Source organism: Canis lupus, chromosome 15, assembly GCF_011100685.1.
Source record: "Canis lupus familiaris isolate Mischka breed German Shepherd chromosome 15, alternate assembly UU_Cfam_GSD_1.0, whole genome shotgun sequence".
Classification (NCBI taxonomy): Eukaryota; Metazoa; Chordata; class Mammalia; order Carnivora; family Canidae; genus Canis; species Canis lupus.
Window position 1 is genome coordinate 43,847,103 of NC_049236.1, and position 25,120 is coordinate 43,872,222.

General features: G+C 38.8%; 1 long non-coding RNA gene across 4 annotated transcripts in view; it reads right to left on the minus strand.

The window, feature by feature from the left end:
- LOC119869295 overlaps positions 1–24,869 on the minus strand; it is a 69,935-nt gene extending 45,066 nt beyond the window's left edge. For 3 of the 4 annotated variants that reach the window (XR_005370747.1, XR_005370748.1, XR_005370745.1), the window contains exons 1-3: positions 24,725–24,869; positions 11,493–13,098; positions 12–170 (exon numbers count right to left, since the gene is read on the minus strand). This is a non-coding gene — a long non-coding RNA (uncharacterized LOC119869295). The remainder of the gene's footprint in view (positions 1–11; positions 171–11,492; positions 13,099–24,724) is intronic. The other variant, XR_005370746.1, reaches the window with a different exon arrangement.
- Positions 24,870–25,120: the final 251 nt, after the last annotated feature.

Sequence of the window (25,120 nt, forward strand, 5' to 3'; positions counted from 1 at the left end):
AAATATCATACCTTTTATTTCCTTTTATGTAGTTTCATTCTATTCAGACCCAAACACTCCAACCTTCTCCCACCAGCACCAACACTCCATCCTCCTCCCTTGAAATTTCAAGATGGAAATGAAAGATTCTATCCTTTATCATTTCAGAGTCCAGAGTGCACTCCTCTTTCCTGTTGAAAACAAGAAACCACAGATGTTTCAGTCAAATTTCTGTGATTAAAATAATTTCTGCAATGGAGACATCATGCCAAAAGCAAAAACACATTCTAATGCATTGTTTGTCTGGAAAAATAAACTGCATTACAGGGAGGAATGTAGAGCAAGGTAATCATAGAAACCCAGAGGCATAATCCAGTTAAACTTCTTGACCTGCATCAAATGTTGACAATTCTAACTTCTCTGTTCCAAGAGAACTTTCTGGGACACATTACCAACATTGCTTAAAAGTCCTGCCACCTAGTGGAAGAAGTAAATAAACTAGACCTCTGGTACCCTGCTAGATGGAGAGACCTTGAGAAAAATAGCTCCTCTGTCAACAAGACTTCACTTGAATAATCATATTGGGTTAGCATTAGACCTGATATTCATAAAGTATCAAGATTTATTGAAAAGGGTTGTTCTACTCTTCCTGTTCAATGCATCACATTCAAGATACGTAAGACTTAAGATCAAGCCCTCAACTATGGGTGGAATCCACAAAGTTAAGAAATAAACCAAATCCATTCCAGCTTTTCCTGGTGGAGGGCACTCAACTAGGCACTTAATCCTCCAAAAGCTCAGCAGGAAGACTCTTTATAAAAAGAATTTCTTTATTTGGCAAAAGGAAAATATCCTGCCTGAACAGGAAGGTAGATCATTAGTGGCTGGACCTCACAGATAGCCACTAAGTTTCTGAGAAAACTTCCTGATGAGTCACATTGGGAAGGAGCTCTCCAGAAGAACTTTGAGCATAGTAGTATTCATGAATAAGATCAACAATGCTTGCTTGGCCCAAATGATAACAACAGATGTGTTATGACAGCAGTCAGTTCCTCAGTGACTTGAAGAAGGGAACTTGCCTCCCTGTCTACCTGGCTAAGGAAACAAGAGAGTCTGTGATGGGCAAGATCAGAAATAGTGTGGGATTACTGTACATCGCAAATTGACATGTTTCTATGGTGCAAGGCCACTAAATACACTTGCCATTTGCCAAGGCCGATTTTAGATTCTTCTCTGTCCATGATTAAATGCAAACGCTACTAGGCCACTAGCCCTCTCCAAAGGTCCAGGGCTATTCTGAGAGAAACAACATTTGCTTCTGGTAAAAAAAATTATGATTCCAGGCTCCAATATTAATTGTATCTTCAATTCCATCCTCTATCTCTGAGACAAACGATCTACTGGCAAACACTTGTGGATAAATGATCTACCAGTGAACACTTGTGATGTTTAAATTAATATGTATAAAACACTTTGGAAGGAGTTATGAAAGACAATCCTACCACTCAATATTCGAGAATTATGTTCTGTGTCTTTATCCAAACTTGCCATTATTTGTTCAGGTTTTTTTTTAAAACAAACACCATTGTTTACCGACTTAGATTTGATTTCATGAAGAATTTATTTCACAATTGAAGACTGAAGTGCTTTTCATAATTTAATTGTTAGTATTGCTACATTCAAGAAAGGTTTTTCCATCACTCTTACAGAATTTTTTTTTTCAGTTTTAGAAACAAGAGAACCTATAGAACTGGATCAAAATAAAAGAACTACAGTATTTCCAAAGAATGCAAAATATTTTTTATAACAAGGACTAATTTTTGTTTTATCATTTAATCAGTTATCTCTAAAGATTTCATAGCCACTTCTATGGTTACATCATCTTCTTTCTAAAAAAAATTAAATAAGAAGCCAGTAAATGAACCTGAGGCTTGCCCTACAAAAAATAGCAGAGTCCTTCTGGGTGAAATGAAAGGACACTAGACAGTAACTTAAATTTACATAAAGAAAAAAGAGGGCCTATAAAGGCAAGTATATGGATAAAAATAAAAGACAGAATAAATGAAATTTTGTTTATAACTCTTCTTTTTCCCTCCTCTCTGATTTAAAAGACAACAGCACCTAACAATAGAACACCAAAAAAACATGAAGCAACAAGTGACAGGATTGAAGGGAGAAATAGACAATTCAACAATAATAGTTGAAGACTTCAAATACTCCACTTTCAATAATAGAACAAGAGACAAAAAAAAAATCAACAATTAAATAGAAGACTTGAAATGCATTCTAAGCCAATCACACCTAATGGAGAGAACATTTTACTCAAGAATGGGAGAATGCACATTCTTCTCAAATGTACATGAGATATTCTCCAGGCTCTCAATGTTTTTATTGATACAAATATCAATAAATTTGAAAGGTGTAAAATCATACCAAGTATCTTTTCTGAGCACAAAAGAATAAAATTAGAAATCAATAACAGAAGGAAATTTGAAAATGTCACAAAAGTGTGAAAATTAAACACCTTCTTAAGAAACTGCTTCAAAGAAGAAATCGCAGGAAAATCAGAAAATGCTTAGAGATGAATAAACCTAAAACACAACATACCATAACTTATGAGATGCAGTTAAAACACAACATACCATAACTTACGAGGTGAGCATACCATAACTTATGAGACTAAGTTAACCATAACTTAGAGGGAAATTTATAGCCGTAAAATGCCTATATTAAGAAAGACGATCTCAGGGGCACCAGTTGGTTAAGCATCTGCCTACAGCTCAGGTCATGATTCCAGAATACCAGGATCAAGCCCCATGTCAGGCTCCCTGCTCAGTGGAGAGTCTGCTTCTTCTCCCTCTGCTCCTCCCTCCTGCTCATGCTCTCTCTATCTCAAATAAATAAATACAACCTTTTTTTTTTTTAAAGAAAGATAGATGATCTCAAATTAATAACTACTCTTCCACCCTAAGAAAAGAAAACTAATGGATGCCCAGGTGGCTCAGCAGTTGAGTATCTGCCTTCGGCCCAGGGCATGATCCCAGAGTCCCAGGATAGAGTCCTGCATCGGGCTCCCTGCATGGAGCCTGCTTCTCTCTCAGCCTGTGTCTCTCTCTCTCTGTGTGTCTCTCATGAATAAATAAATAAAATCTTTGAAAGAAAGAAAAGAAAAGAAAGAAAGAAAGAAAGAAAGAAAGAAAGAAAGAAAGAAAGAAAGAAAGAAAGAAAGAAAACTAAACCCAAAGAAATTTTCCTTTTTGACAAATTAACAAGATGATTCTAAAAGTCTTATGGAAATGCAAGGGACAAAAGGATACCCAAAATAATTTACTGAAGAACCAAGGTGGAGAACTTACATTTCTTAATTTCAAATTTACTCTAAAGCTATAGTAATTAAGACTCTGTGGTACCAGCATAAGGATAGATCAATGGTACAGAATTGAGGGTCCAGAAATAAACCCACACATCTATGGTCAGTTGATTTAGACAAGGCTGCCAACAACATTCAATGGGTGAAAAGAATGGTCTTTTGAACAAATAGTATCCAGACTTAAGGAATTCTTACAACTAAATAATAAAAAGATTAAATAACACCATTAAAAATGGACAAAAGATTTTAGTTGATATTTTTCCAAAGGAAATACATAAATGGCCAATAAGCACATGAAAAAATGCTTACCATGATTAGTCATTAGAGAAATGCAAAAACCACAGTAGGATACCACTTTATACTCACTAGAATAATTATAATCAAAGACTGATAGTAACAAGTGTCGATGAGGATGTGGAGCATGAAAGCCTTCAGACATTGTTGGTGGGTGTGTAAAATGAAGCAGCTCTGTGTGAAAAGGTTTGGTACTTTCTCAAAAAGTTAAACATAGAGTTTCACTCTTAGATATATGTAAGAGATCTGAAGTATGTAAACACGTAAATATGCACACAAATGTCACATCGCTATTCATAATAGTAAAAAAAAAATGGAAATAACCTCAAATGATGAGAGGATAAACAAAAGGTGAGATGTCCATTCAATGGAATATTGTTCAGCCATAAAAAGATTTGAAGGCTCAGGCTTGCCCTGAATGGATGAACCTTGAAGACATTATGCTAACTTAAAGCAGTCAGACATAAAAGGTGACACATTATATGACTTCATTTATATGAAATATCAGGAATAGGCAACTCCATGGAGACAGAGGGTCGTTTGGTGGATGCCAGGAGCTGAGGAAAGGGAGAAGTGGTGAATGACTACTCATGGGAGAATTCTTTTGGGGATTATGAAATGTTCTGAAATTAGATAGTGGTGGTATTTACCCAACCGTGTGAATACACAATATGCCATTGACCTGTACAGTATAAACAGATAAGTTCTATAGTATATGAATTGTATCTCAATAAAAGAAATTTAAAGTTTTGAATTATATATAACATAAAAATAAAAAGATGATTATTAGTATCAAACTGTTGCTCCACACACAATTTTCCAATGCCTTGTTCTCACAATGTTGTTCATAGGTCAGCACCAAAGGCATCGACCTGTGAGTTTGTTACATGCAAATCTCAGGCTTGCCTCTGATCTACTGAATCAGAATCTGTATTTTAACAAGATCCCCAGGTAATTCATATGCACATTAAAATTTGAGAAACACCACTCTAATTTAAGAGTTTTCATTCTATTTTAGGGTATATATGAAAAAAATTAAATGGTGTCCCAGAAGCACTCTAATTTCCTTTGGGGGATTACAACTGTGTACCATATTAGTGGGATGGTAAATTCAGATGCTCTGATTGGTCTTCAGAGGTCAAAGGGATCCTGGAACATCCTTTCTCTTATTACTGACCACCCGCCTTTCATGACCACTCCTTTCCCCACTCACTCTAGCCTGACCCCAGCCAACAGATGAATGGGTATAGGATCAACTCTATCAGACTCCCTCTTCTGCAACTTAAAATCTTAAGGGAAATGACTCAATGAGAGATGTAATTGCTGGTTTCTGTCACTCCAGGAGTAGCCCCCTAGTGACTAAATATTCCTTTTTTCAAGTCTGTTTCCCCATCAGTTTGGGGAAAATGTCCTTTTGTTTTATTCTTTTTTTTTTTTTTTGTATATATTAGTCAGAGGTGGATTTTGGTGCTTGCACAAAATCCTATTTTAATATTGGTAGATATTAAAATAATTGTTAATGGGTATAGTTGTGATTGTTAAATAACTAGTCAAAGGTTCAAAGCTAGTAAGTGGCAAAATGTCCATTGACTGCTGACTGGATTAAGATGTGATGTATCTAATACAATGGAATATTATTCAGCCATAAAAAGAATGAAATCTTACCATTGGCAATGATGTGGATGGAGCTAGAGAATATTATCCTAATCAAAATAAGTCAATCAGAGAAAGACAAAATTAATGAACAGGGGGAAAAAAAGAGAGGCAAACAAGAAACAGACTCATAACTATAGAGAACAAACTGTTGGTTACCAGAGGGGAGGAGAGTGGTGGGCTGGGTTAAATGGGTGATGGGCATTAAGAACACACTTGTTGTGATAAGCACCGGGTGATGTATGGAAGTGCTCAGTCACTAAATTCTATACCTGCAACCAATATGATGCTGTATGGTAACAGGAATTTAAATAAAATGTTGGAAGAAAATAAACAAATAGCAGTCTAGTAAGTGGAAGAGGTAGGAATCAAACAGAACTGTCTGACTACAGGATTCATTTATATAATTCACTTTGAAAGGGATAAGGCAATAGGTAGGAATATGAGAGGGTGAGATATTGGGGCTCTTAGCCAATCTTGAGGCTGTGGAAGCAGCTGCCCACAGAGTACGCTGAACGACACCTCAGGACTGATCTGAGCTCCTACTGGCAGAATGTGCTCATGCCCCAAGGTTCACAGCAGCATTGTTCACAATAGCCAAAAGATGGAAACCACCCAACGGGTTCATCGACAAATAAACAGAAGAACGAAATGTAGTATATACATACAATGGAATAGTAGCCAGCCTGAAAAAGGAATGAAATTCTGACACATGTTACAACACGGATGGCCCTTGAAGACATTATGCTAAGTGAAATAAGCCATATGCAAAACAAGGAATATTGTACAACTCCACTTATATAAGGTATCTAGAAGAGGCAAATTCACAGAGAAAAAGTAGTACAGTGGTTAACAGGGGCAAGGAAAAGGGGTAATGCAGAGTTATTGGGTTTATTAAAAAAGATTTTATTTTTTTATTCATGAGAGACACGGAGAGAGGCAGAGACACAGGCAGAGGGAGCAGCAGGCTCCCTGCAGGGAGCCTGATGTGAGACTTGATCTCGGGACCCTGGGATCACAACCTGAGCCAAAGGCAGATGCTCACCCACTGAGCCACCCAGGTGCCCCCAGAATTACTGTTTAATAGGCACAGAGTTTCTGGTTGAGGTGATGAAAAAGTTCTGTAGATGAATAATGGTGATGGTTACACAACAATGTGGAGGAACTAATAAGACTTAAAAATGGACAAAATGGTGCTAGGGACTGAATATTTGTGTCCTCCCCAAAATTGTGTGTTGAAGCCCTAATTGCCAATGTGATCCTACTCAAAGGTGGGGCATTTGGGAATTAATTAAAGTCGTGAGAGTAGAGCCTTCATGAATGGGCTTAGAGCCCTTCTAAGAAGAGACAGAAGAAAGTTTCTTGTTCTTTTGGCCACATGAGGATAGAGCGAGAAAGTGGCCATCTATAAATCAGGAAGAAAGCCTGCACCCAAACCCAACCATGCTGGCACCCTGATCTCAAACTTGCCAGTTTCCAAAAAAGTAGAAATACATTTCTACTGTTTAAGCCACTCAGGTTACGGTATTCAGTTATAGCAACCTGAGCTAAGACAAAAAGTATATTTTATGTTAAGTACATTTTACTACAACTTAAAAATAATAATAATAATTTGTATCCTAAAATGTTAAAATCCGAGAAAGAAAAGTGAAAGTAATATATGATTTACAAGTATTTTTAACGGTAAGATGAACCTCTTCCAGTTCAAAATAACAAAAAAAAAAAAAAAAAAAAAAAAAAACCAGTTGAAATGAATAATTTGAGCAAAGGGAATTGATGGATGCGTGTAACTAGGAGGCCCAAGCTTAAGTCTGGATCCTGGGATGTATCCTTTTTAATTTTTTAAGATTTAATGTATTTATTTGACAGAGAGAGGGAGAGACCGAGAGCGCGCACAAGCAGGGGCCGCCGTGGGCCGCCGTGGGCCGCCGTGGGCCGCAGGGCCTCGCCCCCGCTGGGGCTAGAGCTGGCGGCCCGCAGCCTACAACCCCGGGGCCCAGGCAGCCCCGCCCGGCGGCTCCCGCAGGCGCTCTGCAACCGCACAACCGCAGGCCGAGGCCGGACCGGCGCGGGACTGCGGGCGGCCCAGGCTCGCGGCCCAAGGGCGAGGGAAGGCTTCCTCCTCCGCAGGGCCGCCGGCTCGCCGGGCGCGCGGGGACGGTCCCCGGGGGCTGCTCCCCAGAAGCCCGGCTGCCCACCGCCGCCGCTGAGGCTCCGACTGGGGACTCCCTGAGCAGAGCGCTCAGGCCTCCCGGGGATGTGAAGCTTTCAGCCAGTGACAAATGGATCTGATGGGGGAAATCCTGCGCCTGTCTCACTCTTTTTTTTTTTTTTTTTTTTCTTTTCTCTCACTATGTCCTGGGTTTACATGACATTCTCTTGCAATTTCCGCCCTTACTTGCCTGTGTCCCCCATTTACCTTCCAACTCCTAAAGGCGGGGTCTGGAGTAAGTAAATATATGAAGAGACTTGTCCAAAGTCACAAGGTAATACGGGATGAAGGTGGGATTTGAACCCACAGAGTCTGGATTCAACTGGGAGCTGAATAAGTGCTATCCCACACCACCACTATCTTCTTTTGGTGCTTTCCCACCCCTGGGCCCTCACATTTCTTCAGGAAGCCCCAAATGCTCCAGTGGGCCCCTCTGCTGGGGGTTCAGGCTCATTCAGGTGGGCCCACTGGGCCTGGCATGTCTTCTACAGGACGAAGGCCCAGCTATGGTTAGGTAACAGACGAGGTCCCCGTGCCAGTGCACAGAAGACTGAGAAGCCTTGATTCATCCCTAGTGCATTTAGCCAAGATGTCATCACGTGTCACCAACGCTTGCATGAGACATTGCAAATAATTAACACATTCTGGGAAAATTACTCTGATGGGAGTTTTTGTGTGAGTGAATAACACATTCTCCCAAGCAAGGAACCACAGGACAGGTGGCCTGGGCATTTTATTTAACAAGACTGGTTTTTTTTTTTCTTTCTAAAGATTATGTTTGAGTGAATTGATTCAATATTAACATAACCTCCTGTCAGAGGAGATAGAAACTGAATTGTAATTGGGTAAAAACATGGTTATCATGGGCCTATTCACCACACAAATACTGACACTTACAACGCTGTTATAAACACAGTAGGAAAGACTGGTTTCATTATTGGCAGGGAGTGCCATCTATGCCTCCCCACCAAAACGACTTACTACGGTTGACCATTGAGCTGTGGAGGGCCAGGCCCCCAGAGCAGCCCAGCCATCCACCAGAGTAATAGTAGCCACCTTAACAATGATGATATTGATGGTGAGCAACCATTGTTTTATGCTGTTCCAGGCATGGGGCTAAGCACTTGGATGTCATGACCTAATTTTTTCCCATCATGATAAGTGCACTCTTTAATCTCATCCCCTATTTCACTCATCCTCCCTCCCACATCCCCTCCGGTAACCATCAATTTATTCTCTGTAGTTAAGAGTTTGTTTCTTGGTTTGCCTCTCTCTCTCTCCTCTTTCTCTCTCTCTCTCTTTTTCCTTTGCTTATTTGTTTGGTTTTTTAATTCCATGTGAGTGAAATCATATGATATTTATTCTTTCTCTGTCTGACGGACTTTTTCACTTAGGATTATATTCTCTAGCTCTACCCATGTTGTTGCAAATGGCAAGATCTCATTCTTTTTATGGCTGAATAATATTCCGTTGTATATATACCACATCTTTATCCAGTCATGTATTGATAGACAATTGGGCTGCTTCCATACTTTGGCAATTGTAAATAATGCTGCAGTAAACACAGGGATACATGTATCCCTTTGAATTAGTGTTTTTGTATTTTGAGGGTAAATACCCAGTACTGTGATTACTGGATTGTAAGGTAGCTCTATTTTTAACTTTTTGAGGAACCTCCACACTGTCTTCCAGAGTGGCTGTGCCAGTTTGCATTCCCACCAACAGTGCAAAAGGGTTCCTTTTTCTCCACATCCTCACATATAATACCTGTTGTTTGTTGTGTTTTTGTTTTTAAGTGATTCTGATAGGTGTAATGTAATACCCCACCATAGTTTTGATTTGCATTTCTCTGATAATAAGTGATGTTGAGCATCTTTTCATTTGTCTGTTGGTGACCTCTATGTCTTCTTTGGAGAAATGTCTGTTCATCTTCTGCCCATTTTTTTAATTGGGTCATTTGGTTTTTGGGGTGTTGAATTAAGTTCTTTATTTATTTTGGATGCTGATTCTTTATTAGATATGTCATTTGCAAATATCTTCTTCTTATCTTTAGTTTTGTTGATTGTTTCCTTCTCTATGCAGAAAATTCTTTTTTTTAATTTCTTTTTATTGGAGTTAAATTTGCCAACATATAGCATAACACTCAGTGCTCATCCCATCAAGTGGCCCCCTCAGTGCCCGTCACCCAGTCACCCCAACCCCCCCACCCACCTCCCCTTCCACTACCCCTTGTTCATTTCCCAGAGTTAGGTGTCTCTCATGTTTTGTCACCGTCACTGATACTTTCACTCATTTTCTCTCCTTTCCCTTTATTCCCCTTCACTAATTTTTATATTCCCCAAATGAATGAGACCATATAATGTTTGTCCTTTTCCGATTGACTTATTTCACTCAGCATAATACTCTCCAGGTCCCTCCACGTCAAAGCAAATGGTGGGTATTCGTCGTTTCTAAGGGCTGAGTAATATTCCATTGTATACATAAACCACATCTCCTTTACCCATCATCTTTCGATGGACACCGAGGCTCCTTCCACAGTTTGGCTATTGTGGACATTATGCAGAAAATTCTTATTTTGATGTAGTCCCAATAGTTTACTTTTGCTTTTATTCCCCTTGCCTCAGGAGACCTGTCTGGAAAAAAGATGCTATAGCCAATATCAGAGAAATTACTGTCTGTGTTCTCTTTAAGGCTTTTTATGGTTTCAGGTCACACACTTAGGTCTTTAATCCATTTTGAATTTATTTTTGTGTATGGTATAATAAAGTGGCCCAGTTTCATTCTTCTGCATGTTGCTGTTCAGTTTTCCCAACACCATTTGTTGAAGAGAACTGTCTTTTTCCCATTAGATATTCTTTCCTGCTTTGTCAAAGATGAATTGACCATATAATTGTGGGTTTATTTCTGGGTTTTTTGTTTTATCCCATTGATCCATGTGTCTACTTTTGTGACAATACCATACTGTTTCAATTACTACCACTTTGTAATATAACTTGAAATCTGGAATTGTGATGTTTTGTTTTTCTTTTTCAAGATTGCTTTGGCTGTTCGAGGTCTTTTGTGGTTTTATACAAATTTTAGGATTGTTTATTCTAGTACTGTGAAAAATAATGTTGGTATTTTGATAGGGATTGCATTAAATGTATAGAATGAGTAGTATAGACATTTTAACAATATTTGTTCTTTCAACCCATAAGCATGGAATGTCTTTCCATTTCTTTGCATCATCTTGAATTTCTTTCATCTGTGTTTTAGTTTTCAGAGTACAGATCTTTCACCTCTTCACTTAAGTTTATTCCTAGTTATTTTGCTGTTTGCACCCACCTCACTCTTCAAGAGCAACAGTTTTGAGGCATGTTCTACACCTTCTCCCAGAGTTCTGTGATAGGATTAAGCCCCATTTGCCCAAAATGATAGCCTGCTTTTTAACCCAGCTTTTCTGTTTTACTTCTCTACAATGGTTTCCTGTTGTCACTTCCCATAATAGTCTATATACACTTCAATCCCAGTCTGTGGATCTGATTTTATGGAAACTCAAATTAAGACAACATTGGTGGGGCACCTGGGTGGCTCAGTGGTTGAGTGTCTACCTTCAGTTCAGGTCATGATCCTGGGGCCCTGAGATCGAGTCCCATATCAGTCTCCCCACAGGGAGCCTGCTTCTCCCTTTGCCTGTGTCTCTGCCTCTCTCTGTGTCTCTCATGAGTAAATAAATAAAATCTGTATTAAAAAAAAAAGACATGTATCATGGAGGGTAAATTCATACTGTTGTCTGTCCATTTTATGTGAAAAAAAATCTGTAGGGGCTATTTGGCATTATCTCTTCATTTTCTTTAGAACACTCAGTATTTATTTAATACTTAAACTTGAAGAAAATATTTATCCAGAAAAATACATCAAATTGTATGTGGATATATTCATTTGTTAGGGATGCCATAACGAAGTACCACAAACTGGGTGGCTCAAACAACAAAAATGTGTTACCTCACAGTTCTGGAGACTAGAAGTCCAAGATCAGGATGTTGGCACAGTGGTTTCTTTTGAGGCCTCTCTCCTTAGGTAGTAGACAGCTGTTTTCTCTGTGTCTTCATATAGTCTTCCCTCTGCATGTATGAGGACCTGAATCTTTTCTTATAATAACACAAGACATATTATATTATGGCCTACCCTAGAGTCCACATTTTAATTTAATTACTTCTTTAATTATTTACTAACTTCTCCAAATACAGTCACATTCTGAGACACAAGGGGTTAGGCCTTTAATATATGAAGTGAGGGTGCATTCAACTCATAACAGGAGGTATCTGTGTATTGTGTCATGTTTGTCATTAGAGGCAAAATGGATAGATGATTTCCCTGTCACACTCTTCTCCACAGATTAGTATAATGCATACCACAAAATAGTGTCCTTTGTTTAGACTTTGACGCTTAGCATTACAGAGTGGACCAAAAGAACTAAAGGGAAGAGATACTGAAAACCAAAATATACAGCAGGAAGGAATCTGTGCGCTTCCTGAGTAACATGACTGACTGTTACTTGATGAAGAGTCCTATCACAATCCCCGCAGTGAAAGGCTGGGATTCTGTCCTGGTTTCAAGTCTCCACAAAAATCACTAGCCAGAAGTTCTGGTGGTCTTCACCTCATCACCCCTGAAGATTTGATATGACAGATTTATTTTGTATCTTGAGATTGCATTACACACTCATTCCTCTGTGACTTAAATGAGGACATTGAGGTCCAGTGGATAATGCTAAGCTCTCTTCAGCCTGTAGATGGATAGGGGAAATTACGATTGGCTCTGCATGATTGGAGACTGTGATGATAGCATGATTTATGACCAGCATTGCCAATGTGGCTATTATTCAGTATTATGTTATAAATACACTGAGAAATACACTCATGTCACATCACAAGCCAATGTCATCTGAGCAGCTTGATGATATTATGATCCAGGACTCAGCAAAGTATTTCATTAAGGAGACAGGTGGAATGTGAGACATAAATGCAGGGATCAAAGAAGCAACAAAATTGGCTTCTTGCTGCATAATACATGACCTATCGGTTAGAAAGACCATCTCCACTCAACTGCACGTTTTTGTATTTTGCCACAACAGTGCCATCTTTCCTTACCACTGGAATTTCTGGCCCTTCTGGGCTTCCTTTCTGCACATATTTCATAGCTCAGAAAGCATCTTAAATACAGATAGAGATATCTTGGTCAGAAAGTCAACCCAAGTTTGTTTGTTGCCCAGTGCATGTCACCAGGCCACGGGGATTTATGTCTTGTTTTGTTTTTAATAGAACTTTCTCTAGACTCCTGATCTTTCCAGATCTGTGGCAATCTGGATCCTGTTTTCTCTTCCCCAGATGTACTTTCAGTTGTTGCCTTTTTTCAATCAATTTCCAGATGTCATTTCTTATTCATTTTATTTCCAGCACATTTTATCCTTTCCTGAACTTTTGCATAATTCTCTCCCATGACACCTTCCTGCGCCTCCTCCACTCCATTCAGATGAATTCCAGAAACCTGCTGCAATTACACCAAATTCAGTTGGCTTTTCCATGCCCCAACTGAATGTGCACCAGCTCTGAAAGAGAAAGGAATGATTAGTCTGCAGGAGGAACTCCCTTGAATGAGCTCCCAGCTGATAGCCAAATGCTGTTGAGGTCCGAGGTCCAGGCCGACTATTTTCTAAAAAGTCTCTATAGAGAGGAAGAATGTTCACTGGTGCCCTGAAGTCCAAACCACAATTTGTTTTAGAATTTTTTTTAAAAAATCATCTCTTTGTGTAAATATCAATCCAGTAAGCCAGAAATGTTTTTTAAATTATCTTGAACAATACAAAAATTGTAAAAAGGTCTTGACTTTCTGTAATACTTCCTGCATTTGGCACTATTTGGAAATGAGATCTTTCACATAAATTAATTCTTTAGACAGTTAAAACATGTCGTAAGGCCCCAAATTGTTGCAAATATTAACTATTTTTACATAAATCTTTCTAGAATGCATTATATTTTAGGATATATGCATCAGTATACATATATTTATGTATACTGATCATAATCTAATGTTTTCCTAATGATTCAGGGTCAAGGTTATGAATGTCAGTAGCCATGTCCTGAGGTTTATGAGATGTTAGTTTGCTTTCCTTTACATCAAGATTTCTCAACTAGGCATTATTGTGATTTGGGTCTGGATAATCCTTTGTTGTAGGAGTATGGCCTGTGCATTTTGGAGGCTTAGCAGCATCCTTGGCCTGTACCCACTAGTGCTAGTGGCACCACCTCCTCAGTGGCGACAACCAGTAATGTCTAAGAGCAACAATGTGTACCACCAATGCATTTTCTCAGCATTGTATGGGAAGCCCTAGTCAATACAATAGAAAAGAAAAAGAAGGGAAAGTAAAAAGATAGGAAAGAGAAAAAGCACTAGCTTTATTTGCAAAAGACACGACTATATACATAAAAACTTCAAAGTAATCTGCAAACTATTAGAATTAATAAGTGAATTTAGAGCATCACTAATATCAAAATCAATATACAAAGATTAATTGCATTTCTATGACCTAACAAAAAGACAACTGGAAACTGAAATTTTAAAAAAATACTGTATATAATCTCATAAAAAATAAAATAACTAGAAATGAATTTAACAAAAGATTTATATGAGCAATATATACTGAAAACTACAAAATATTAAAGGGAAAGTAAAGAAGACCTAAATAAACTGAGACATGGAACATGTTAATGGATTGGAAGAATTCAAGATTATTAAGATTTGATTCTCCTCAAACTTTTCTATAGATCCAGTGACATTCAAAATCAAATCCCAGGCAAGGATTGATCCCATAATTCTGGGATAGGGAACAATTTTTAAATAAGACACAAAAATCCACAAAGAAAAATACTGATAAACTAGACCTTATTAAAATCAAAAGGGCAGCCTGGGTGGCTCAGTGGTTTAGCGCCACCTTCAGCCCAGGGTGTGATCCTGGAGACTGGGGATCCAGTCCCATGTTGGGCTCCCTGCATGGAGCCTGCTTCTCCCTCTGCTTGTGTCTCTGGCTCTCTCTCTGTGTCTCTCATGAATAAATAAATAAAATCTTTTAAAAAAATAAAATAACATCAAGTACTTCTGTTCTGAGAAGACACCCTTGGAAGTATGAAAGATAAGCTAAGGACATTGGGTGATGTGTATTAAGGAGGGCACATGATGTGATGAGCACTGGGTGTTACAGGCAACTGATAAATTATTGAACACTACATCTGAAACTAACGATACATGTTGGCAAACTGAATTTAAATTAAAAGAAAGAGATGATGTACAGAATATATTAAACACACACACACACACACACAAAAATCCCTAACATATCAATAAGAAAAAAAAGATAGCCCAAAGACTTGAAAAAGAATGGCACAAAAGAGTATATACAGACAATAAAAGGATATTCAACTTCATTAGCCATTAGACCCAAATTATAAAACACAATAAAGATACCACTATGCACCCACAAGAAAGACTCAATAAAAAATACTGACAGTACCAGATGTTAGCATGAATGTAAAACCACCAAAATTTTCATACATTTCTGGTGGGAGTTTAAATAAGTACAATGTCCTTGGAAAATTGTTTGATGGTATCTACTAAAGTTAAACAAACATATATCCACCCAATGACCCTACAATCCACTCTTACTTATATGTAGAACAGAAATATGGAAATCTTTCCCAAAAAGACAAAAACAAAAATGGATATAAGGATGTGAGAATATTGATCATAGTAGTAGTATTCATAACAGCTGGAAATTGGAAACACCCAAATGTCAGTTAACCAGAGAACAAATTGTGGTATACTCATTGAGAAGAATGAGAAAGAAAGATCATTGCCACACATACCATGAATTTCACACACATAATACTGGGCAAAAGATGACCTTAAAAAATACATACTATATCTATTTATTCTACTTATATAAAATTAACGAAAATACAAATTTAATCTGTGACAGCAGAAGTCAAGATAGTGGTTACCTTGAAGGCAGTTTTTATTGGAAGAAGGCACAAGTAGATTTCTGGTGTGCTGGTAATTTCTGATTTCTTGATCTAGGTGGGTGATAACATGGGTGTGTTCTTTTTGTAAAAATTCATCATTATATACCCAAGATCGGTACACATTTTTGTATGATGTATACTTCAATTAAAAAATCACTCAACGGAGATGCTGGGTGCACTATAAACTTCTCCCTCTGCCTCTCTCTCTCTCTCTCTCTCTCTGTGTGTGTCTCTCATGAATGAATAAATTAAAAGATCTTTAAAAAATCACTCAAAAGGAAAAATCAGTAAGTGTAAGTCTGATGAGAGTTTTAGAAAATAGGATGATATACAAGTACATCATGGAGTACAGATGAAGTCAGGGCAGGTGTCTTCAAGGACATAATATTTAAATTGAACTATAGGAATTAACCAGGGAAGGGTGTGTGCTGTGTGAGGAGTCATAATGAGGAAACTTCTCCAGGGAACGAACAATTTGAACAAAATCCTGGAAGCATAAAAAAAGCATAGCTTATTCAAGATATTGACAGGAGACTGCCAAGAACAAAGAGAGCTAGGGTACAAGTGACAAGCTTAGCTTCACTAAGCTGGAGACACAGATAGAGTGTGGTCTTCAAAGCCACAGTAAGAATTTTGAATTCCATCTTATGAACATAAGAAATGCATAGATGGACTTTTAGCACAGACTCATGTGACCTGGTTTATATTATGAGAAGATGGCTACCATGTGGAGAATTCATGAAAGGGAAAGAAGACTGGAGTGGAGAGACAATTTAGGAGGCTGTTGTGGTAGCACAGGTGAGAAATGACAGTGACAGGAGTCTGGTCAGAAGGAATAGAGAGAAAAAAATGTAGGATGTACTCTGATGATTGAATGTCACATGTGAAGGAAAGCCTCAAGTCGGAGAAGGCTTCCCAAGGATCCTCCCAAACAATTGGGTGGATAGTGATGCCAATTACTGAAATAAATGATTACATGAGAGCAAGAAGATGTGTTCACTTTGGTCGTGTTGAGCCTGAGATCTCTACAGGTCACCCAGGTCTGGAGGTCTGAGGTAGACAACTGGATATATAGATCTGAAATTTAGGAGAGAGGCCTCAATAGCGTGTTAGCAGTTCTACTTTTTATTGATAACAGAATGTGCAGTAGGGTAATATTGTACCATGTTAACATTTACTTTTTTTTCCCCTCAGAATTTTACCCCATAACTATCCTCCATTCAGGCAACAAAACTTTACCATAAGACATTAATTGCATGAAAAGAACAAAAGAGTCAAATTCTAGACTTCCAAGTTAAAAGCTTTGAAGGATACCAAGGTCCAAACTTTGCACCACAAACAATAGATTCGGAAGAATACACAACCAGTTGATTAGTTTTTCTGCTCCAGGAAAGAGAAAGGGTTTGAGTGAAGGGCTGGATAAACGAGAAATAACAGACCTTGGCCTTGGGTTATTTCTCTGATAAAGAAACCTATTCCTCACCTTGTAGCTCTACCTACCCTGGGCTGAGTCTTAGGGGAGGAAGAGGAAATAACAGAAATCCCAGATATGTTAGTCAGGGGGTAAAACAGCAGAGGAAACCTTAGACTTCGTGCAGAGCCCAGGGAGGTTCACGTCCTTCAGAGTTGCCTCAGTATGGCCCAGGGAAATAAGCAGACCTGCCTCAATAGGTTGAGTTTCCCACACCCTGGTAAGGCATGAGAAAATCACAGAAGTAGCTGAGAGAGATCTGAATTCTAGGGACCTTCTGGTCAATATAAGAAAAACATGACAATGATTTCAATGGATTTATGATCGAAGTATAGAGGAGGACAAGGATGTAGCAAAGAATCTTACCAAGACGCCACTCTCTTGAGCCTAATGGACTTAATGTATCATCTCTTGCTATAAAAATGCTGCATAACTATCCCAAAACACAATGATTTAAAACAACCACTTGCTTAGTTGCAGATCAGCTGGGTTTCACTGGCCTAGGTTGCTGTAACTGGGGGATGAGTTCGGCTCTACCTGTCTCTCACCATTTTCCTGGAACTAGTCAGCTAGTCTAGGCTTTTTTTTCTCTAACAGTGACAGTGGAGGCTCAAGAGTGAGCAAGTCCAACTCTTCATACATGTTTCAAGCTTTTGATCACTTTATGTTTGCCAATATCCCACTGACTAAAGCAGGTCCTAGAGTCAAGGGCTGTGGATAATCTTGTCCATAGTTGGAGGGCAATACAAAGTTACATGATAAGGGAATGGTAGGGAATGAAGGCTATTAATTCTGTCTCTGCCACATCTAAAATTAAATAATGCCCCTGAAAGAGAAGGAAGAAAAAACAATGATGGGACTGTAAAAAGCTAAAAATCTGTGATTAAAAAAAATAAAATCACATTTTTCTTGATGCTTGCACATGTAGGATTTTGTTTTTTTGTTTGTTTGTTTGTTTTTACATATTCAAAGAACATAGTGAGGTATAAAAAAGTATTCTCTTTTTTTTTGTTTTGTTTGTTTTGTTTGTTTTTACATATTCAAAGAACATAGTGAGGTATAAAAAAGTATTCTCTCTTTTTTTTGTTTTTTTTTTGTTTTGTTTGTTTTTACATATTCAAAGAACATAGTGAGGTATAAAAAAGTATTCTCTCTTTTTTTTTTGTTTTTTTTTTTGTTTGTCATGTAGGATTTTGAACTGAGATTCATATCCGCCGCAGACAAGAATATTAAAATAAGAGTACGAACAAAATGCGAAGGAAGTCTGGCATCTCATCCTGACATCAGAGTAACACCACAAATAACACAATGTTTGATTTGGTCTATGTTACAGAAAATGAGTAGGATTTCAAACAACTGAGGTTAAACAGAAGCACAGCATTATTAAAACTATTTTTTCAATGGCAAATATTTTTGTGGCTGCATAGAATACAGTGATTATCTTCAGACCAGACACCTGCAAACAATAGGAATCCACAGCTGTTATCTTTCTGTTTTCTCAGTGCTCATAAAGAAGGATGAGAGGAGCATGGTCTGCATCCTGAAGGCAGGAACTGTGCAAGAAGAAAATGTCAAGGTAGGAGTAGGTATGGGAGGTCTGGGATGGGTAATTCCATCCAAAGTAAAAAGCAGAGAGAAGACATAAGGGAAGCAGAGAGAAGCCAGTAAAGCTGGACAAGGATTAGAGAAAATCACAGGAGGACCCATTTAACCCTAATTTCTGTGGTTTTTCTGATGAAGATGTGGTGTTAATGGTTTCAGAGTTAATCAGAGAGCCATGTGTCTTCAATCTCAGATATAAACCAGATGAAAACAGACATCCATCCCACTTAAGTGGTATTTTAGTGACACAAAGGCTGAAAGAGAAAAAAAAGAAAAGATTTGCATAGTAATGACTCGATCATTGCTTTAAAGCTGCATGGTATTTTCAGAGACCCTAACAACCACCAAATCAAGAATTCAAACCACACCTTGGGAAGGCTGGGCTTCCTTTTGTTAAGAACAAAAACTGGAGATCTCTGAGGTCCTCTAACCACGGAATATCTGCCATGTGGACCTACACCCACCTAGGATATTGCCAAAACCCCAAGAAAGTACCATGACTAAGATCCGTGTCTTTCCCTGGGTACTATTTCCACAGAGAGCTTCTTATGTCTCTTCCCTGACATTTCACAAAAGAGAGAAAAAGGAAAGGAAAAAATATGCCTGAGAAAAGGCCAAGTGTGAAGAAGAATTTGATTTCAGCATCCCATTTAAAAATCTCTACTTACTTCCTCAATCCATATGAGGCTTATTGTCAAACCAACACCATGAAAAGAATCCAGCTTCTGTTTCTATGAAACACTATGCCATGAGCAAAAGCACAGATTAGACAGATAAATAATAACTATAGCTAATAATCAGTAAATTCCTAACGTGTCAGACACAGTACTAGGAATTTTACATATAAAACCCGTGAGATCCTGACAATGATTTAATGAAGCTGGTACTTTTATTACCCCATTCAATAGGTAGGAAGGCTAAGGCACAAAGAGATTATGTTACTTTCCCAAGGTCAACACACTAAGAAAGTGGCAAAGCCATGATTCACGCTGGAATCAGCAGTCTGATTTCAAGGCTCATATGACTTAAGCACTATGTATACGGACTCTTAAAGAAAACATTGGAAATAACACCCTCTTACATTAAACTTTTCCAGAGACTAGAAAAAGAACATTTTCCAACTTATCTCATAAGACCAAAATATTCTTCGCTCTGAACTGAGAAGAATATTACAAAAAAGGAAAATTATCAGCCAATCTCTCTTGGGAAGATAGAAACAAAGCATACTATACAAAATATTAGCATCTGATTTCAGAGAATTCTTAAGAAAAAGACAATCAAATGGAAAAATGGGATTTCATAGAAGTAATCCAAATGGTAAGTAAACATATATTTTTTTTAAATGTTCAACATCATTAGTCATCAGGGAAGGGCAAATTAAAGCCATGGCATATCCACCAGATTTAATAAAATGAAAAAGATGATAATATCAGGAGTTGATGAGGATGTAAAATAAGAGGAACTCTCACACACTATTGATGAGAGCAAAAATTGGTACACTTTGAAGAAGAGTCTAGAAGCATCTGCCACAAGTGAACATTTATATACTCTGTGGCCCAGAAATTCTACTCCTACGCATATACTCAACAGAAATTTATATATGGACACAAAAAGACACAAACAAAAATGTGCATAGCATCCTTATTCATTTAGGATACAATCTAAATATCTATTAACAGTGAAGATAAATAAATTGTGTTATATTTATACCATGAGGTGATATACAGCAGTGAAAATGAAATACTGCTGTTCACAATGACTTGAATGAATCTCACAACTTATAATATTGACCAAAAGAAGCCAGACACAAAGCATATACTTTATGATTCCATTTATATATTGTTTTAAAACAGGCGAAACAAATCTATGGTGATAGAAGGCAGAACACCACCTACATCTGAGAGGAAGCTGCAGTGACTGCAGAAAAAGAAAGGTGCCAGGAATGCTTCATTTCTTGACCTGGTCATTGGTCACATGAGAGTATTCACTTGGTGTTTCAGGTATAGTTTGAGAAGGAGCACCTTGGTGACAGATGTGGGCCAATCCAAATTCATGGTCTACAATAAGTGAACATGGTTCAACCAGATGAGAAAGACATTAAGCAGAATTGATTGCAATATCAACTACACATTCATTGCTTCACTTTTTGAGTATCTAAAATATGCCTGGAAAAATGCTAAGTCCTTCAGTCAAGAAGATGAAAAGACAAACTTCCTGTCAGCAAATTGTTTACAACCTAACTGAAAGAGATGTATAAAAATAATCGATTTCAAACCATAGTGTGCAATCATGGAATGGTGCAAACTGTTCTGAGAGTTTAGGGAAACCAGGGAAGGATTTCCAGAGGTGGCAAACTTCAACCTCAAAAGGGTTTTGCAGGTGAAAGGGCTGGATGGAGGGTGTAGAGGGAGAGGGTCTGGGAGAAGTATTTGCCTGAGAATTGACAGCATTTGCAAAGAGAGCACAGAGAGACAGTACTGTGAATATTAGGGACATTGGGTATGTAGACATGGCTAGAGCTTAAAATGCAAGATCGAGAACAGGTGAAGGTGGGCAGGTAAATCTTTTACTCTATCTTGGATATCTATCCTGTGGCACATGGGAGCTACTGAAGAATTTGTATTTACTCTAGTGTGAAGGATAAATGGGAGGAAGGTAAAACTGAAGACTAGAAGATTAGGTAGGAGGTTTTTGCTGAAATTCAGATGTATGTGTCAGGTTTACCACAGTAATACACAATCCAAAATCTTAGCGGCATACAACAACAAATACTCATTTCCTCCAAAACCTTTGTATCTTACAACAACAGACTCAGGGGTCTGTTGGTCAGCTGTAGGTTGGTATTAATTCAGCTGGGCTGTGCAGGACCGAGTGTGGCTTGGCTCCAGACATGGCAGATCATGTGTGCTCCGTGGGTCTTCCACATTGGGACACAAGATGAAGGAGCAATGACTTCTGTGGGCCATGCTCTTCTATTGATGGATGACAGGCATGCAGGGGAGGTGGGTAGGAATGTGTGATGTCCCCTAAAGCCCCTGCTCAGAGATAGCAAACTATCCCTGCTGCCCACACTACACCAGCCAAAGTCACATGGCCAACCTCAGGTACAGGACACAGTAGGATTCTCTACCCATAGGGTAAAAGGGGACAGTAAATATTTGCTGAACATATTAACTCAACCTACCACACCAAGAAAAGATTATGAACACCTAAACCAAGGTAGGCAGAGTAGGAATGGACAAGAGGGAGTCAGGAAAGCTGAAACACCCCATAACCAGAGTCTGGGGGCTGGAACGAGGTGGGATGGGCAGGGATGAACCTTGTCAGGACACTAAGAAACTAGATCAGAACCTTTAACTCAGGAAGTGTCTGACTGGCACAGGGAAGTCAATCTAAATCAATTCACTGATTTGAAAATTTTAGGCAAGATGAGAAATACAAGAATAAACCTCTCAGAAAAGGAGCTAATGGAAGAGAAGATTGCAATGAATGGGGGGAGCAGAGTAGTGACAATATCAAACTGGTCTCAGTTCTGTGGCAATGGGCATCTTGGGAGCTCTCGAAAGGTGGCCCCCAAAGAGAAAATGACAGGACTGATGTGGGAGGAAAGAGAGAGGGGAGAATTTAAGATAAGTCCCAGTTTTCTAGTCTAAGGAACTGGGAGGACACTGGTACTGTCTGCTGACTCAGGAACACAAAAGGAGAGAGGGTTTCAGAGAGAAGATGGTTACATTCAGTTGGGTTTGGTTTCTAGATCTGAGCCCTCTAGGTGGCCATACCTAGGGGACAGTTGTCTAAACCTCCCTTGTGCCTTTCATCTGTTTTCATATTTGAAACTACCCCCCCCCCCAACCTAGCCAACGTCTTAAACGCTCCTCCTGATCATTTACATTTCTGTGCTTCCTTTCTTTGAGCTGCTTGCATCTAGGATTAGCATGCCTCATTCAACCTTGATCATTTATGTTATACCCACATCCCACCCCCACCCACCCAGTAATCGTGTGGCCTAAACTATAAATTCCATCAGGTCAAGACTTTGTGTGTCTTTAATATCTCCTATGGAACTTAGCACAGTGATAGGCAAAAACCTAAATTAAAAAACTAAAAAATGAATTTTAAAAAAACCCTGAAAATTGTGTGATGATTAACTACCTCAGTGAAGAATAATAATCAATGACTATCATCCTAAATAATGATGTGGTGTCACTGTAAAGATCATTTTAAAAGGTATCTCTTTTTATTTGGAGAGTGCATCTTACAAATTTTCTTTAAAATGGCATCTTTTTTTACCTAGCTTCAACATTTAAGGTGATTCTTATTTTTTAAGCATTTATCTCCTGGTGTATATCTGCATGATTGTATCTTGTTCAAGAAATACTGTTACAGGGCAGCCCTGGTGGCTCAGTGGTTTAGTGCCACCTTCAGCCCAGGGCGTGATCCTGGAGACCTGGGATTGAGTCCGACGTCGGGCTCCCTGCATGGAGCCTGCTTCTCCCTCTGCCTGCATCTCTGCCTCTCTCTCTCTCTCTCTCTCTCTCTCTGTTTCTCATGAATTAATAAATAAATAAAATCTTAAAAAAAAAAAGAAATACTGTTACAATTTTAACTTTGATACGTTAAGTGGCAAATGAAAAGTCAGCCTCCTGTAAAAATTAGGCCAAATAATCAACAGTATCAAGAGTTCACAATTTAGATGATCAACTATTTTGTGGTTTCTTTCCAAGAAGACACCAATCCAAAGAGATAGTACATGCTGCGAACATAAAAACACCAGTAAATGCAAAGTATTTTGGAAAGGCATGCTTATGATTCTTCACATCAAGTCAGTGTTCACTTTAGAAGAAGAGAAGAAGGGGTACCATTTCATAAGTTCACACTAACACCACTTTTTGTTTTGGGTGCAAGAGTAGAAGACAGGTCTCTAACTTCCAGACCAGAGCTCTAAGACCCACTCCTAACTAGTGGCTGCATCCCAGTAGGGTAAGAATAAAAGATATAGTTGGAGCAGCTAAAATTTAAAGGAATGTTTTAAAATATTTTAGTTCTTCTTTTAAAGGTAGGCTTCAAAAACCTTAATTTTGTGAGGTATTCAACAGGGACCTGGAAAACTGCCCTTAGCATTTTAACATAAATTAAAAATCATTTAAGCAGACCTCTTTTCAGCTCTTGCCAACTGCACATTCATTTTTCTGGTCAAGGGCTTTGCCGTTACAAATGAAGGGGGAAATGAAGGTATTAGAGCTTGGGCATATCAGTTTTTTAAAAAAAGGAAGTGAATGTGGATGTTGGATTAACTTCTCTCATATTCGCAATTGCATTTATCTGGGCAAAGAATGTATCCCCCCACAAGGTACTCTTGAAAACATTCTCTGAAAAATTAGGTTGCTGTGTAAAATCTGGAGTTGCTGCAAGTGGTTCTTAAAACCTCATTAGCCCTCCAGAGAGCTATGAAAGTAAAACAGCTCCAGACCTACTGAGAGCTCAGTAAACAGGTTTCCACTGCACCTGTACTGAGAGATGGGTGACCTCCAAGGAGCCTGGAAGCTTAGTTCCATTTTGAATAAGCAACCTTAAAAGTGGGGGGATGGGAAACAGGGAAATGAAGGATAAGAACCTTACTTGCTAATTCTAAACATATGTAGCCTGCACATTAGTGAGCTGAGGTGGCAAAGGGGAAAACAAAATCTCGCTGAACTACTTTCCTCAGTGGCAGGTATACTTGTTCATTTTTCCACGGGCACCCAGCTTTGGGAGGCTCCACTTTCCTAATATGGGAACAATAGAGGGCAGTCATCACTCATGTCTGAACATGACACTTGCCATCCATGTATTCATATAGAGACGATCATCTTCTGTGAGTCTGCAAAACATCAGTCTTGCTCAGGCTTAGAGTGAAGAAAGTTATACCCACAGCCTAGTGGATTCAAAGTCACCACAGACGGTACCTCTCCCTTTCCTTCGGGGCTTCCTGCATTTCCCAAAGCCAACCAGCAGCTGAATAGAAGAGGCCAGGAGAGGTTTCTTCTCCTCCCATTTTCCCCCGTTAGTAGAACATGGCAGAGGAAAAATTGTGACAGTCAACTCACCTGCTGACCTAATTAACGATGGCCCATCTGGAGTCAAAGCAATCGGGGGTCCATTCCAGCAGCAGGAGGAAGCGGAGTTGAGAGGGACGCCACCAGTTACTGGTCATGGAACTTGACAGTCACCTGCATCAGGAAATTGTACATACACGGAACTGTAGAGAGACAGAGTATGTCCCAATGACCATGAATATAGCCAAAAGGCCTTTTTTTCCCCCACTATGCTTAAGCTAGGACTGGCTAGGAAGTAAAGCAAACCTGTGACTAGGCTATTAACTCTTTGTTATGGCTCAAGTACTTCCCAGGCAAGACCTTATTCATTAAAAATAAGCTTGAAGGGAGTAAGTTCCCCCACACTTCTCTAATTGAGTCTTGCCCCAGTAGGTTGTGAGAGAACCC